Source organism: Echiichthys vipera (assembly GCF_963691815.1).
Source record: "Echiichthys vipera genome assembly, chromosome: X".
Lineage (NCBI taxonomy): Eukaryota > Metazoa > Chordata > Actinopteri > Perciformes > Trachinidae > Echiichthys > Echiichthys vipera.
The window spans coordinates 2,818,799-2,834,464 of record NC_139825.1 but is presented as its reverse complement, the minus strand read 5'-3'; positions in this window follow the sequence as shown (position 1 = coordinate 2,834,464).

Genomic DNA, 15,666 nt, shown 5'->3' with positions numbered 1-15,666 from the left:
ATTGTACGCAGCCCACAGCCTCTGCTACATGATAGATTTTTTGTATCTTGACCATAAATGGGCAGTGTAAAGAGGAGAATATGCTTCAAACAGGACTACCTCCACCTGTGTTGAACAGAAGCTGAACTTGCATTCAACGGTGTTTGCCTGGGCTTATTTAATTTCATTAATTTATTTAAAGGACAGTGCACATTGATCAACATTTCTGTAAATGTGCCAGTGTTAGCCAGCAGGCTAATTTTCAATTGCAGTCCTTTGGCAAGATGTTAAAATAGAAATAGTATAATTTGCATTTTCTATACACGTCATCATCATCATCACCACTCAAATGATAATTTATAAGATGTCCCAGATATTTAGTCCTTCTACATACCTCAAGAATTTTGCCAGACAGTTCGAACACAAAAAAATGGAGCCTTTTATCCTGCTTGGTTCTACATATTAAAACAGCACTTTTGCTTGCATTATATTTAATGTCATGTTTTAATCCATACTCAGTGCAGATATTAAGGAGTTACTGTAGTCCAGCACTATTTGAGCTAATAAGTTATAATTAGTACATAATAATTACATGTTCAACATTATTTTATTACAATATTTGCAATCTCACAAGTTTACCTTTCCCAATAGAAATATTGTCTTATTTAATCCAGTGTGAGCCAACCTTATTCTTGATCAAACTACCTCCACTCTACCTCCACTCTACTTCTTTCCTTAATACTCTGCTCTGACTGTGTTTCGTATTCGATTATAACTTCTGCCCTTACTGTCCTCATCCTAGTTCTGCCAAAATTCTGATATTTTCTTAGTTAGTGCTTTGCCTTCATCTTCAACAAATGGAATATCAGTTATACTGTATGTCTCATACTTAGTGCTGTTTTGCCATTCTATCTGCACATGTATTACCTTTTAATCCCACTTAAGCAGGTATCCAGCAAACTTCTTCATCTATCCCCATTCTCCGAATTCTGAACAGACACTGAAGAACTTCATACATCAAATCTTCCCTGAGTGACTTCATTCATTGTTTCATTCATTGCTTATTCAGGGAAATTGGGTGAGCACAAGGCTCTTTTATAGCAATGCCCTGATTAGAGGACAGCACATAGCATTAATTGCACTAAGTAAATTCAGAGAAATCAGAGGTAAAACTAAAACTAAAATAAATAACAATACAAGTTATGAGAATTAAAACAAGAGCACTGAGCTACATACGTCTCATTTAGTAAATTCTTAAATTAACTTACAGATACAAACATTTTTAATTTAAGAGCTACTTGAATCCATCTGTAGGGGGCAAAAAATCTAAAAGACAGGAATGTCTAGAGAAATTAAACTCTGTGACCGGGTATTGTAACAGGCAGATTTGAAATTCAGGGAGATAGGGTAAGGAGGCAGCCTGCCAAGTAGGGCTTTGTAAATAAAAAGAAGGCAGTGCCTAACCCTCCTAAAAGACAATGATGGCTACCCTACATTTATGTACAGTGCACGATGGTGAGTTTTAAAAGGATCTCCAGTGATAAAACGAATGGCACTATGATAGACAGTGTCAAGTGGTTTTAAAACTCAGGGGGCAGCATGCATATATACAATGTCATCGTAGTCCAAAACCGACAGAATCATTGACTGAATTATCAGTCTTCTGTTTTCCAGTGTAAGACATGGTCTAATTCTATATAGTGCAACCAGTTTTATTTTGACCTTTTATTTTTACAGAAAGTTCCTGTAAATGAGTTTTAAATGAGTGTAGCGGCATGGATGTGTTGCTTGTCACTAGGAGGTAATGTGTGTCTGGAGGTGTGTCTATGTGGGGGCGGAGTCAAGGGTGTGTGTGTGTTGGTGTCACTGGAGCTGACTGATTGCTTGATGAATGCCACCTGTGTCTCACTGGGAAATTGTTTGCTTGATGCAGAGAGTGGAGAGGCAGGGTGCTTACATTTCTGTTGACCGCTAAAACTTCTTACAATCATATAGTCAATTGCTGCAAGTGTATTCTTAAACTGTATGTACAAAGTACTTTTCATTGAAAGGATAAATAAAACACCCACAAACTGCAGTGACGGCTCCTGGTTTCCTCTTTGGATAAAGCGCGTTGGACAGATCCCTGTGTTCCCCTCTCAGTGACTAATTTGTTTTTTTGATAATCACGATACAATGAGTTTTAAAAGACAGTCTGTCATCTAACCAAATACCCAAGTATTTATAACTAAAAACTTGCTCAATAGTAGTACCATTGAAGGAAAAATTCCTATGGTCTGAAGAGATGGGCTTCCTTTATTTAGAAAGAAATATGAATTTTGTCGTTTGAGACTTAGCAGGGATTTCTGTACGCCATCAAAGGCAACTTGGAGCTTGGACACTGCTTCTTCTACAGAGCTTGCATAGGCATACAGAATTGTGTCATCTAAAAGTGGGCTCTAAACTCCTCTAATGGGGTACAAATATCATTGATGTACAGTGTAAATAATAGTGGGCCCAAAATGTAGCCTTGTGGGACATCATTTTTTATTTCCAGAGCAGCTGATGTTAAACCACCTACATTTAAGCGTTCTGCAGTGAAGATAGCTCTGGGACCATTTGAGGGAAGTATTTTCAAAACCCAGGGAGGCTAGTTTTTCAGAAGAATATTGTGATTGACAGTGTCAAAGGCTTTTGACAGATCAATGAACAATGCTGCACAATAAAGGTTTTTGTCAATAGCGGTGTCCATGTTACTCAACACAGCAGTTGCAGCTGTAGTGGTGCTGTGGCCAGCTCTGTAGCCAGACTGGTTGGGAAAAAAATAGCATTTGTGGAGAGACAAGAAATCAGTTTATTTACGACTGATTCTAACATCTTAGCTAGAAAGGGGAGCTTTGATATGGGTCTGCAATTGTTGAAATCTGTTTGATTTTCTCCTTTATATAATGGCACCACTAGGGCTGATTTCCATACCATTGGAATCTGGCCTGAGAAAAGGGATAGATTAAAAATGTTCGCCACGGGGTGCGCAATGATGAGGGCAGCAAGCTTTAGTAGTTGAGGGTCTAATTGATCAGCACCAATTGTGCTTTTCATGCACTTTTAACTGCACAATGCAGAGAAAACCTCTGGCCTAGATATCGCTTTGAAAGAAAATTATTTTTAGGCCTGCTGAAAGGATTTTAAACAGCAGAGGGAGTGCAATCCCCAGCTGCACCATAATGATCTTATCATTGCATTTATCAAATAGATCCCCACTTTTAATAAAAATGATTATTTAAAACATTACAAATCTCCAATGGGTCATTTAAAACCTCTGAGTTAAGATCAACTAGTTTGGGGAGTGCAGGTGAGGAAGATGGAGAAACCCCTTTGATTGAGTTTATTGTATTCTAGAATTTAGATGAATTGTTTCCACAAGTAGCAAAACTGTTTTCATAAAATGTTGCTATGGCCCTAATTAATTTTAATAAAATAGGTACATTTGTTGCGAAGTTGCCTAAAGGTTTGCCAGTTGGTTGTTGTACCAGAAGATCTTGCCAATTTCCATGTTTTAGTCTTTTGGTGGATGAGCTGACTTTGAACTTTTTTAAAAGGGGCATGTACATCAGAAACAGAGTTAAAAACAGATAATCAACAAATAATCCAATGCCAATTCAGTATCAGGAATAAATTTGACTGAATTTATTCCATTTACAGGAAGGTTGTGCAAGAATGCTTCCCCATCTACATTTTCAAGAGACCTTTTACGGACAAAAAGGGGGCCAGGGCCTTTTCTTTCTCTCATCCCTAATACAGGGCTCGAGTCTGGGGAGCTGCATTTTGGAATAATCCCCTGACTCGGCAGGCCACTTTCCAACAGTTCTCCAGTGTGATTATGTCTGTATTCGATCATCCTGTTTCTAATTGCGATTCCAGCAATCGGTTGCTGGATCTACGCCAGGGGTCCGCTTGTGCTCCCGTGGTTCTTGGTCTTCCCTGGCCTATCACTCACAACCCAGTTATTGACTGGTTAACTAGTAGGGTTGTGAGTTGGAGCTGCAATTGCCATTCTTCCTGCCTTCGTTCAGCTCCTCCTAGATGTCCCAGTATCCCCAGTCCCTCACTACCTGAAACTCCTGACTTGTCTTCAATGCCTCCCGTGTAAGGACAATAAGGAGTCGCTACGCCCCTGCACTGACTACCGTGGTCTCAACAACATGATGGTCAAGAACAAGTACCCCCTCCCTTTGATCAATTCCGCGTTCGAGCCGTTGCATGGAGTAACAGTCTTCTCCAAACTAGACCTCAGCAACGTGTATCATCTTGTGAGGGTGAGGGAGGGGGACGAGTGGAAGACAGCGTTTAACACTCCACTCGGACACTTCGAATACTTAGTGATGCTGTTTGGGTTAACTAATGTGCCAGCCGTCTTTCAGGCTTCCTGATAAGCTTAATCGCTCAGTCTTCGTGTACCTGGATGACATCCTAATCTTTTCCAAGGACTTGAATGAACATGTGGTGCACGTTCGTCAGGTTCTCCAGCGTCTTCAGGAAAATCGTCTGTTTGTTAAAGCTGAGAAATACGAGTTCAACGTCTCCTCCGTGACATTTTTGGGGTATATAGTGGAGAGTGGACAGGTTAGGGCGGATCCTACGAAGGTCACTGGGGTGACCGAATGGCTGACGCCTACCTCCAGGAAGCAACTACAGCGATTTTTGGGTTTCTCTTACTTTTCATCCGTAACTACAGTAGTTTCACCGATGACCAGGTGACGTCCCCCTCTACTCCTTTTGACTGGTCTCCTGCCACTAAAGACGCTTTTCTGACCCTGAAGAAGCGTTTCTCGTCCGCTCCTGTGCTAGTCCAACCAGATACTGCCCTTCAGTTCATTGTCGAGGTGGATGCCTCGGATCTGGGAGTGGGGGCAGTTCTGTCCCAGCGGGCAGTGTCTGATAATAAGGTTCACCCATGAGCGTTCTTTTCCAAGAAGCTGTCGCCCGCTTAGAGGAACTACAATGTTGGGAGCCGTGAACTACTAGCGGTTAAGCTAGCTTTGGAGGCGTAGCGACATTGGTTAGAGGGGGCAGAAGTTCCGTTCGTGGTCCGGACTGACCACATGAACTTGGCGTATATCCAGACTGCCAAGAGACTCAATTCCCGTCAAGCCTGGTGGGCTTTGTTTATTGGGCGCTTTAACTTTACTTTAACTTATATTCCCGGCAGCAAGAACATCAAGCCAGATGCCCTTTCTCGGCAGTTTGGACCAGCCCAGGAGGAAGAGACCGGTGTGGATCACATCGTTCCCGCATCTTGTGCATCTGTCGATTGTCAGACAGGCTCAACACGCTAACCCCGACCCTGGTGGTGGTCCATCCGGGCGTCTGTTTTGTTACTGGACTTCCCGTTTCCCAAGGTAACGACACTATTGTCACTATTGTTGACCGTTTCTCTAAAATGGTTCACTTTGTCCCGCTACCTAAGCTGCCGTCTGCCATGGAGACGGTGCAAATCCTGGTAGACCATGTCTTTCGCCTCCACGGAATACCGGCAGACATTGTTTCAGATCGAGGTCCCCAATTTACCTCCCGTGTCGGGAAAGCCTTCTGCCAGGCCTTGGGAGCCAAGGTCAGCCTATCCTCAAGTTTTCATTCTCAATCTTAGGGCGTACTCACACTGTCCTTCTGTGCCGCGACCCGGGCTTTAGGGTACTTGTCCCCCCTCCCTCTCCCCCCGCGCCCCAGCCCCATTTGTACTCATACTGCCAGGGCCGGCCAATGCTTCTTGCTGTCCATACGCCATCACGCCGTAACACGTCACACTCATTGATCGCGTGTGTGTGGCTTTGTTTACAAATCTTTCCACAGACCGCGGAGTTTTTGTGCGTCTTGTCGACTGTTTTTGAATATTTTCATCCGACCAAATCTGCAGTAAACACTCCACCTCCGCATCACATCAACGTGAACCTTTCACCGCCATTGTTGTTGTTAAATGTCCGCGCATGGTCCGTCCTCCTATTTACATGTCCGAACAGGCGGACATAACGCTACTGCCGTAGGGCTCGTGCTCGTGCTCGTACAAATGCGCACGCTCGTGCTCGTACATGTGCAAACGGCTCCGCTAAAGCCCACCTCTTTCAAGCGGGCCGTGGACGGCCCGCTGGCCGCAGTTATGTGCGGAACGGGTGCACTCACACTGCTTAAAGGTACTAGGCTTTAGCTGAAAAAACGGTTTTGGCCCCGGCCAGAAGGACAGTGTGAGTACGCCCTTACAGGCAGAAGAAGAGAGCTAACCAGGACCTTGAGACTGCTCTTCGTTGCATCTGTGCCCGCAATCCCTCATCGTGGTCATGGCAACTGTCCTGGGTGGAATACTCCCACAACTCCTTTACCTGCACCGCTACAGGTATGTCCCCCTTCAAGGCTTTGTTGGGCTACTTACCCCCTCTCTTTCCGGCCCAGGAAGCAGAAATTGTTGTTCCGTCCGTCCAACACCATCTCCGGAGAGTTCGTTGGATATGGAGAGAGACCCGAGGGGCCTTTCTAAGGACGGCGGAGCAGAACCGCAGGATGGCGAATCGCCATCGCATCCCTGCGCCCAAGTACAGACCAGAACAGAAAGTCTGGTTAAACTCCCATGACATTCCCCTGAATGTCACATATAAGAAACTCGCTTCTCGCTTTATTGGCCCCTTCGAGGTAGAGGCCATTATTAACCCCAGTGCTGTCCGCCTGAAGCTCCCTGCATCCCTCAGGATCCATCCTACCTAATGTATGTTGCCATGGCGCCGTACTAGGTGGCAGCCTATAACAGCAGCTCCCGTGGGTTTTTAAGTTTTTAAAAAGTTTTTGTTGTGTTTGTGTTCTGGTTTTTGCTCAACTCTTGGCGACCCTTCTCCGGAGACTGGGAGAGGACGAACACTTTTCTTTTTTTTTTGTTATTTGTACTTTTACGGCACTTTTTGTGATGTTTTTGTTTTTGTGATGGTTTTGCTAACCCTAGCAACGGAGGGTCAGGAGCACATCCCTGCGCGCATTGTTTACACACGCGACCAGCTGATTGCGCTGTGTGAACCTGTACTGCTGCCCGGAGCCAGACCTGAGGTCCTGAAGGAGCTGCGGAGGAGACGCCGTGGTTGCAAAGCTGGAGTGAAATGGAGGGTGAAGAGGAGGAGACACAGACCGGCTGTACCGGCGATCGTCATGGGAAACGTGAGGTCTCTGGGGAACAAGACGGACGTGCTCGCCACGCTGATATAGGCTCAGAGGGACTATCGTGAGTGCAGTGTGTTGTATTTCACAGAGACATGGCTTCACTCACACATCCCGGACCACAGCGTGGCGATTTCCCGGTTTCAGCACTGTTCGGGCAGACAGGGACGTGACAAGCAGCGGAAAGATAAAAGGTCGAGCAATTGCACTGTACGTGAGTGAGAGGTGGTGTAATCCTGGGCATGTTCACGTGAAGAAACGTCTCTGTACCCTGGACATTGAACTCTTGACTGTGGGGATGAGGCCTTATTATTTGCCCCGGGAATTCACGTCTGCCATCATGATCGGTGTGTACGTTCCTCCTTCAGCTGATGCAGCGCTGGCCTGTGACGTCATCCACTCCGCTGTTGCCCAGATACAGACGCTGCATCCTAATGCATTTATTGTCATCACTGGGGATTTTCATCACGTCTCACTGGATAAAACCCTTCCAACATTTCAACTCTACCTCCTCCACCTCCTCCTCCTCCAACTTCACCTCCTCGTCCTCCACTGAAGACAACAGCAGCCTCCCCCGCATGACTGTGACTGCAGGCCAGGTTAGGAGACAGCTGGAGAGACTCCACCAGCATAAGGCTGCAGGCCCTGATGGTATCAGCCACAGGATCCCGAAGACATGTGCCAGCCAGCTGTCTCCTGTCCTACAATACCTTTACAACCTGAGCCTTGGTCAGGAGAGAATACCAGTGCTTTGGAAGACATCCTGCCTGATTCCTGTTCCAAAGAAGTCGACATCATCAGACCTCAATGACTATCGACCAGCGGCCCTCACATCTTACGTCATGAAGGCGCTGGAGAGACTGGTTTTGGTCAATCTGAGGCCGCAGGTGAGAGCCCTGCTAGACCCTCTGCAATTTGCTTACCAGCCCCACTTGGGAGTTGATGACCTGCTGCAACGAGCCCATTTGCACCTGGATTGTGGAGGAGGTACTGTGAGAATCACATTCTTTGATTTCTCTAGTGCTTTTAACACCACCTTATACACCACTGACTTTCAGTACAACACTGGATCGTGTCACCTGCAAAAGTTTTCTGACGACTCGGCTGTTGTTGGGTGTATAAGTGAGGGACAGGAGGAGGAGTACAGGGCACTGGTAGACAACTTTGTGAAGTGGACTGGACAGAATCACCTGCGGCTGAACATCAGCAAGACCAGAGAGATGGTGATAGTTTTCAGGAAGAAGAGGAACACGGCTTCCTAACCTCTGTGCATTCTGGGAAGGGATGTGGAGGCGGTGGAGGATTACAAGTACCTGGGTGTTACCATCAACCACAGACTGGACTGGAGATCTAACACTGAAGCTGTTTACAAGAAGGGGCTGAGCAGACTTTACTTCCTGAGGAAGCTGAGATCCTTCAACGTGTGCAGCAAGATGTTGGAGATCTTTTATCAGTCTTTGGTGCCCAGTGTACTTTTCTTTGCTGTGGTTTGTTGGGGAAAAAGCATCGGAGCCAGCAACACCAACAAACTGATCCGGAAGGCTGGCTCTGTTATTGGCTGCAAACAGGACACTCTGGAGGCTGTGGTGGAGAGAAGGACACTGAAAAAACTGTTATCCATCATGGATAATCCTCTCCACCCTCTCCAACTCACACTGGTCAGACAGCGGAGCACCTTCTCCAGAAGGCTGCTTCAGCTTCGCTGTCGTAGCAACAGATACAGGAAATCTTTCCTGCCACAATCCATCACTGTATATAATATAAAGTCTCTCACCTCTGTCTGACAGAGAACTCTGGTCTCTCTACTGTTTTGTTGTATATATCATTATTGTTATTATTGTTATAGTATATTTTGCATATTTTGGTGTATATATTATTGTTTATTGTTATAGCACACTGTGCACTGTATATAAACACTATGTATATATTGGATTCTATTTATTTTATGTACAAAGTGTTTATTTGCTGACCCACTACTACTGCTGTTACAAAATAATTTTCCCAGTCTGAGATCATTAAAGTAATTCTATTCTATTCTATTCTATTCATGTGTCCCAATTAAAGCCAGTAGCCACCAGCATGTTGTTCCCGCCTGCCGTCGCCCCACCACCCCCTGTACCATTGACAGCCATCCGGCGTTCACGGTCAGCTCCATTCTGGACGTGCGACGCAGAGGACGTGGGTTCCAGTACCTGGTGGACTGGGAGGGTTACGGTCCAGAGGAGAGGAGCTGGGTTTCGAGGTCCCTTATCCTGGATCCGTCCCTGATCCGGGACCTCTACCGGGCTCATCCAGGGAGGCCCGGTGGAGCGCCTCGCTGAGGGGGGGTACTGTCAAGAGTCGGTTCTGTCAGTACCCTCCTCTCTCCCTTTTTGTTTGAGTTTGTCTCCCTCTGTCTGTTTTATCCCGACATGTCTCTCCCTCTTGTTTCTGTCGTCTAGGTTCGGTAGGTGTGTTTCCCCCAAGCTGCAGCCTGTTACGCTAATCACCTGTGGACTACTTATACCCTGAGCTTACAGGCATGCAGCGCCAGATCGTTGTTATCCTCCCCTTGGTAAACCATTCCCCCTGGATTGGCATTCCTTACTCGTTTGTGGGTTTCATCGCTCCCCATCGGTAAATATATTAATCGTTTATATCGTGTATATTAAACGTCTTTTGTTTTTCTCCGTAGTTTCCTGTGTTCCTGTTTTCCCTCGACTGTCTCGTCCCTAGTTACCTGTTTTCCTGTAGTGTTTTACGTGTTTTGTTTGTCGTTTATATTAAACTTTTGTTTGTACTTTTATTCCGTGTCCGTGTCTGCATTTGGGTCCAGTCTCTTTGTGTTATCCCCGTACCGTTCATGACACATTGTCCATAATGACAAGACAACAAGACAAGAGACAATGACGTGAATACTGGCGGCCATGATGACGATGAAAAATTAGCTAGTGCTCTCTCTGAGCTGTACTAGTTAAGTCCCTGCTAACACGGTTCACAGTTTCTAGCCATCATGGATGCTTTAGTGATAATCAAATCAAAACATATTATACTATCATCAAAACTGTAATGAATCAATTCTTTTAGAACATATTCAGTATATATTTGGCTGGTAATATGCAATCAATACAGCTATTTACAATTCAACATTTGGAGGGTTCAATGTAACACAACTCACCATTTAATAACACACTCATTCATCACGTGGATTAAAATTTTGCTCGCCTCTCTTTTCGTTGAAATCAGGAATGTTCCTGACAAGTTCTCCTTCTATGGAAAGCATGGCCAATGCATTCAGACATTTGTGTCCCATTGTATTTCTGAGGAACATATTGATTCTCTTTAAGGTGGAGAAACACCTCTCGGCTTCAGCTGTTGTCATTGGAGTTGTTACGGATCGTCAAGGAGCAGGACCCAAAAGCGGGAGACTGAGAGAATGAAACCAGGAGTATATTAACAAAGTCCAAAAATGAACAGAAAGTCTCCAAAAGAGATTAACACAAGGTGTCCGCGTAGGCAGGCGGCTGGTGGCTGGAGGCTGGAGGCGGCGCGTGGCAGGCAGGGCGGCGAGGCACCGAGCTGACGAGGAGGACAAAAACCGAGTTAGTGCCAGAATAATCTTCAAATGTTAACGAGTTACCAAGACGCTGAGAACGCAAGCTCTACCGATGAGACGGAATTATCTGGCACAGGAGTGGAGTCAGAGCTGGCTTCTTATGGAGCAGGTGATTAAGTGGAGATGGGAACCAGGTGTGCCTCGTTGCGCTTGCCTGAGTGGATCAGCCCCGCCTCTTGGCGCTCTCCAAACTGAAAGTAAAGAAACTCAGAAAAGAGCAGAGTGCACACAAACATACGTCCCCGAATAAATTGGGGCAGCCCGAGCCATGACAGTACCTCCCCCCTAACGGACGCCAGGCCTGGCGTCCTGCCTGGCTTGTCAGGGAACTTCACATAAAAATCAAAAAACAACTGGGGGTCCAGAAGCAGCGACTTGGAGACCCAAGAGCGCTCCTCGGGACCGTACCCCTCCCTTTCAACGAGGTACTGGTAACCCTGACCCCGCCTGCGGACATCCAGAATGCACTCCACCGTGTACGCTGGTTGACCGTCGATGAGACGGGGGGGATGGGGGGGGGGTCCGGTTGGGGGTGCAGAGGGCTATCAAACACAGGTTTCAGAAGTGACAGTGAAAAACTGGGTGTACCTTGAGTGCTGCGGGGAACCTCAGGCGGACGGCACTGGGATTGATGATGCAGTCGATGCTGTATGGGCCGATATTCCTGGGAGCCATCTTCCGGGAGTCTGTCTGGAGGGGAAGGTCCTGTGAGGACAACCAGACTCATTGACCCACCTTATAATCTGGTGCCGGTGTGCGATGACGATCCGCTATCCGTTGGTTCCTGGTGGCTGTCCTTTCCAGGGCGGCTCGGGCTTTCCACCAGACTCGGCGGGCTCGTTAAAACTGGGCTCGGACAGAAGGAACGGCTGTCTCTGCCTCCTGGCTGGGGAAGAGGGGGGGTTGGAAACCGTGTGTGACAATGAATGGGGACAGTCCGGTGGCAGAGCTGATCAGGGAGTTGTGGGCGTATTCCACCCAGGGCAGGTGTCTCCAAGGCTGTAGGGAGTTTGGGAAGGGGGATGAAGTGGACAGCCTTAGAAAAACGGTCCACGACGGTCAGGATAGTGTTGTTGCCCTCCGATGGGGGGAGTCCAGTGACAAAGTTGACCGCAATGTGGGACCAGGGGCGGGGAGGGATGGGCAGGGGATGCAGGAGACCAGCAAGTGGGCGGTGAGAGGGTTTACTCCGGGCGCAGACAGAGCAGGCCGCGATGAACTTCCTGGTGTCTGTTGCCATTGACGGCCACCTGTCGGATGAGGGAGAGGGTCCGGTGAATGCCCGGATGACAGGCTAGCTTCAGCGAGTGACCCCACTGCAACACCGGAGCCCTGGCGGGCGGCGGAACGAACAGCCGCTCAGGACAGCCATCTGGGGCTGGGTGAGCTTGGAGGGCTTCCTCCACCACCCGCTCCACCTCACACCTTACTGCCCCCACCACACAGGACGGAGGAAGGATGGTCTCAGGCTTCTCATCTGCGGGGGCGAACTGGCGTGAGAGGGCGTCGGGCTTTAGGTTTTTCGAGCCCGGTCTGTAAGTGAGCTTGAAATTAAAACAGTCGAGGAAGAGTGCCCAGCAAGCCTGACGGGAGTTCAGCCTGCGTGCCGAGCGAAGGTAGAACAGGTTCTTGTAGTCGGACCAGACGATGAACGGGTGGACCGCTCCCTCCAACCAGTGCCGCCACTCCTGTAGAGCCAGGACCACCGCCAGCAACTCTCGGTTCCCCATGTCGTAATTTCTCTCTGCGGGGGTGAGGCGACGAGAGAAGAATGCACAAGGGTGCAGCTTCTGGTCCGCAGGCGAGCGCTGGGAAGGACGGCCCCTACCCCTGAATCAGAGGCATCCACCTCCACCACAAACTGAAGGTCCGGATCTGTGTAGTCGATGGAGGGCGCAGGGTGTTGTCCTTTTTCACCACAAAGAAAAAAACGGCTTCCACCGGGGATGAGGATGGGCGGATGAGACCTTCCGCCAGGGAGTTGTTGATGTAGGTTTCCATGGCATCTTTTTCTGGTTTGCTGAGGTTGTAGAGTCTTCTGGTCGGAAGAGGGGAGCCTGGGAGTAGGTCTATGGTGCAGTCGTAAGGCCTGTGTGGCGGAAGTGAGAGGGTCCGGTCTTTACTAAAGACTTCACGCAAGTCATGCAACTCACCGGGGACGTTAGTCAGGTCGATTTCCTCTGGCAGTTCTGGACCGCTGGGGCTTCTCTCGAGAGTGGCAGAGTGAAGACAGTGTGCATGGCAGAGGTTGCTCCAGCTCCGAATGGTGGCCGTCGTCCAATCTATGTGGGGGTTATGTTTCTTTAACCAGGGCAACCCAAGGACTATGGGGGTCAAGGGAGATGTGATTACATATAGTTCAATGTATTCTTGGTGGTTGCCCGACAAAGTTAGCTTCAGTGGTTCAGTTCTGTGGGTGACGACGTTCAATTGTCGGCTATCTAGGGCTAAAACCTCCTTTGGGCCTTCTAGTTCGGTCACCAGGAGGCCGTGTCGCTCCACCAGGCTAGAGTCAATGAAGTTGTCGTCCGCCCCACTGTCTACTAAGGCTTGGACTGGAATTGTCTGTTGTGACTAGTGTAACATAGCGTTTACCTGGACCCGGGTGGAGGAGGAGGAGGAGGATCGGCTCATCAGTGCCCCCTTTTCACTGATGAGTCCGGTCATTTGGCACCTCCAGGCATCGGGCGAGAAAATGTCCCTCCTGGGCACAATAGATGCAGAGCTGGTTGCGTAGGCGCCGCTGTCTCTCCGCAGGAGCAAGCCGGGCTCGCCCCAGCTGCATGGGCTCCTCAGGAGATGCCGAGGCAGGCTCCTCGGGGAAAGTCTCCGGTAGGGCATGACGAGGGAAAGGCGGTGGTGAAGGGGCCGCTGTGGCGGAGTAGACAGGCGCGTGGGAGAAAGAGCGGGACCTCTGCCTGCCCGTCCTTTCCCTACGCCTCTCTCTTATCCGGTTATCTCGACGGGTGGCCAATTCCATCAGCTCCCTCAACGACGAGGTCTGGTCCCTCACCGCTAACTCGTCCTTTATATCCCCTGACAAACCTTTTAAAAACACGGCTTGGAGAGCAGACTTGTCCCAACCGCTTTCCACAGCCAAAATCTGGAAGGTAACAGCATACTGGGCGACTGATTGCCCCTCCTGTTTTAAGCTCAGTAGCTGTCCCTCAGCCTCTCTCCCTTTAACGGGATGGTCAAATCCCTCTACATCTCGTCGAAAAAACGCCTATAGTCTGTGCACAAATCGGGTCGCTGACTCGAGACTGCCAAAGCCCAGGATGTAGCTTGCCCGGACAGCAGACTCATAACAAAGGCAACTATAGATTGAGACGGGGAATAAGTATTCGGCTGCTGATTAAAAACAGAAGGGGCCCTGATGTAGGAAAAGCGCACATGTCCCTAAGTCACCTGGGTACCTGGCTGAGATAGGGATGTACGGCTCTCATGGCGGGGGTGTAGACGCGCCGGGTGAACCCGCTGCTGGCGAAGCTGCAGGCGAAGCTGCAGGCGGTGACTCTGTGGCGGGAGCTGGGGAAATGAGCCGGTCCGTGAGCGAATCCATCCGCCCACTGAGCTGGTGGAAGTTGGCGGCAAGATCCCGGACTTGCTCCAGAACCTGCCTCAGCATGGTGTCGTGTTGCCCCACCAGGGTGCCCTCGTTTGTGAGGGTGTGCCTCATGCGCTCGGTCTCCGCTGGGTCCATTTTTGGCCAGATAATTTTGTTACGGATCGTCAAGGAGTAGGACCTAAAAGCGGGAGACTGAGAGAATGAACACAGGAGTTTATTAACAAAGTCCAAAAATTAACAGAAAGTGTGCAAAAGAGATTAACACAAGGTGTCCGCGTAAGCAGGCGGTTGGAGGCTGGAGACAGGCGCGTGGCAGGCAGGGCAGCGAGGCACCGAGCTGACGAGGAGGACAAAAATCGAGTTAGTGCCAGAATAATCTTCAAATGTTAACGAGTTACCAAGACGCTGAGAACGCTGGTGACAAGCTCTACCGATGAGACGGAATTATCTGGCACAGGAGTGGAGTCAGAGCTGGCTTCTTATGGAGCAGGTGATTAAGTGGAGATGGGAACAAGGTGTGCCTCGTTGTGCTTGCCTGAGTGGATCAGCCCCGCCTCCTGGCGCTCTCCACACTGGAAGTAAAGAAACTCAGAAAAGAGCAGAGTGCACACAAACATACGTCCCCGAAAAAATCGGGGCAGCCCGAGCCATGACAGGAGTGGTTATAAGGATGTTCAACAGTGCCACAGTGTCAGAGGAGGTTTCCTGGCGTTTGTAGCTCTCAGGGCTCCTGTGGTGCACTGGCTCTGTACCAGGTTCTACTTGTGTAGCATGGGATATGCCCTCACGGTGGTATTCATTGGTCAGTAGTGACTGCAAATAGCTCTTTTGACAACCTCTGCTTCTCTTGTTCCCCCAAGGCTCTCCTTGACCTTGTGGTACCTGCTGCTTCTTGCTGCTGCTGTTGTGAGGAGCTTTGGTCCCTAAAGGGAGACAGATCCAAAGTGTTAGAATATGAGGGAGACAGTAGTCATTGTCATGATCAACAATTCCTGTCTTTAAAAAAAAAACAGTAAAACTAGAAAGTAATAAAAACTGTCTGTTTTGCATAACTTTATGGAAATGGTTGACTAAGATATCACTATTTCTGGATGTGCTTAAATTACTTATGCACACAAATACATATGATTAAATTGGTTCATTACTTTTGAGGTTCTATATATTATTGCCATCACAACATGCAAAAATTAAGTAATGAACATGTGCATAATTGTTATAATTACTATATTGTATAGTATTGTATATATCTTATCTTACCTGATGGCCTGAACACTGCCGGTGAAGTTCTGCAAGGCACGTTTGATGAACACCATGTCAATGCCCCTTTTCTGTTTAACAGTGTTTGTTGTTG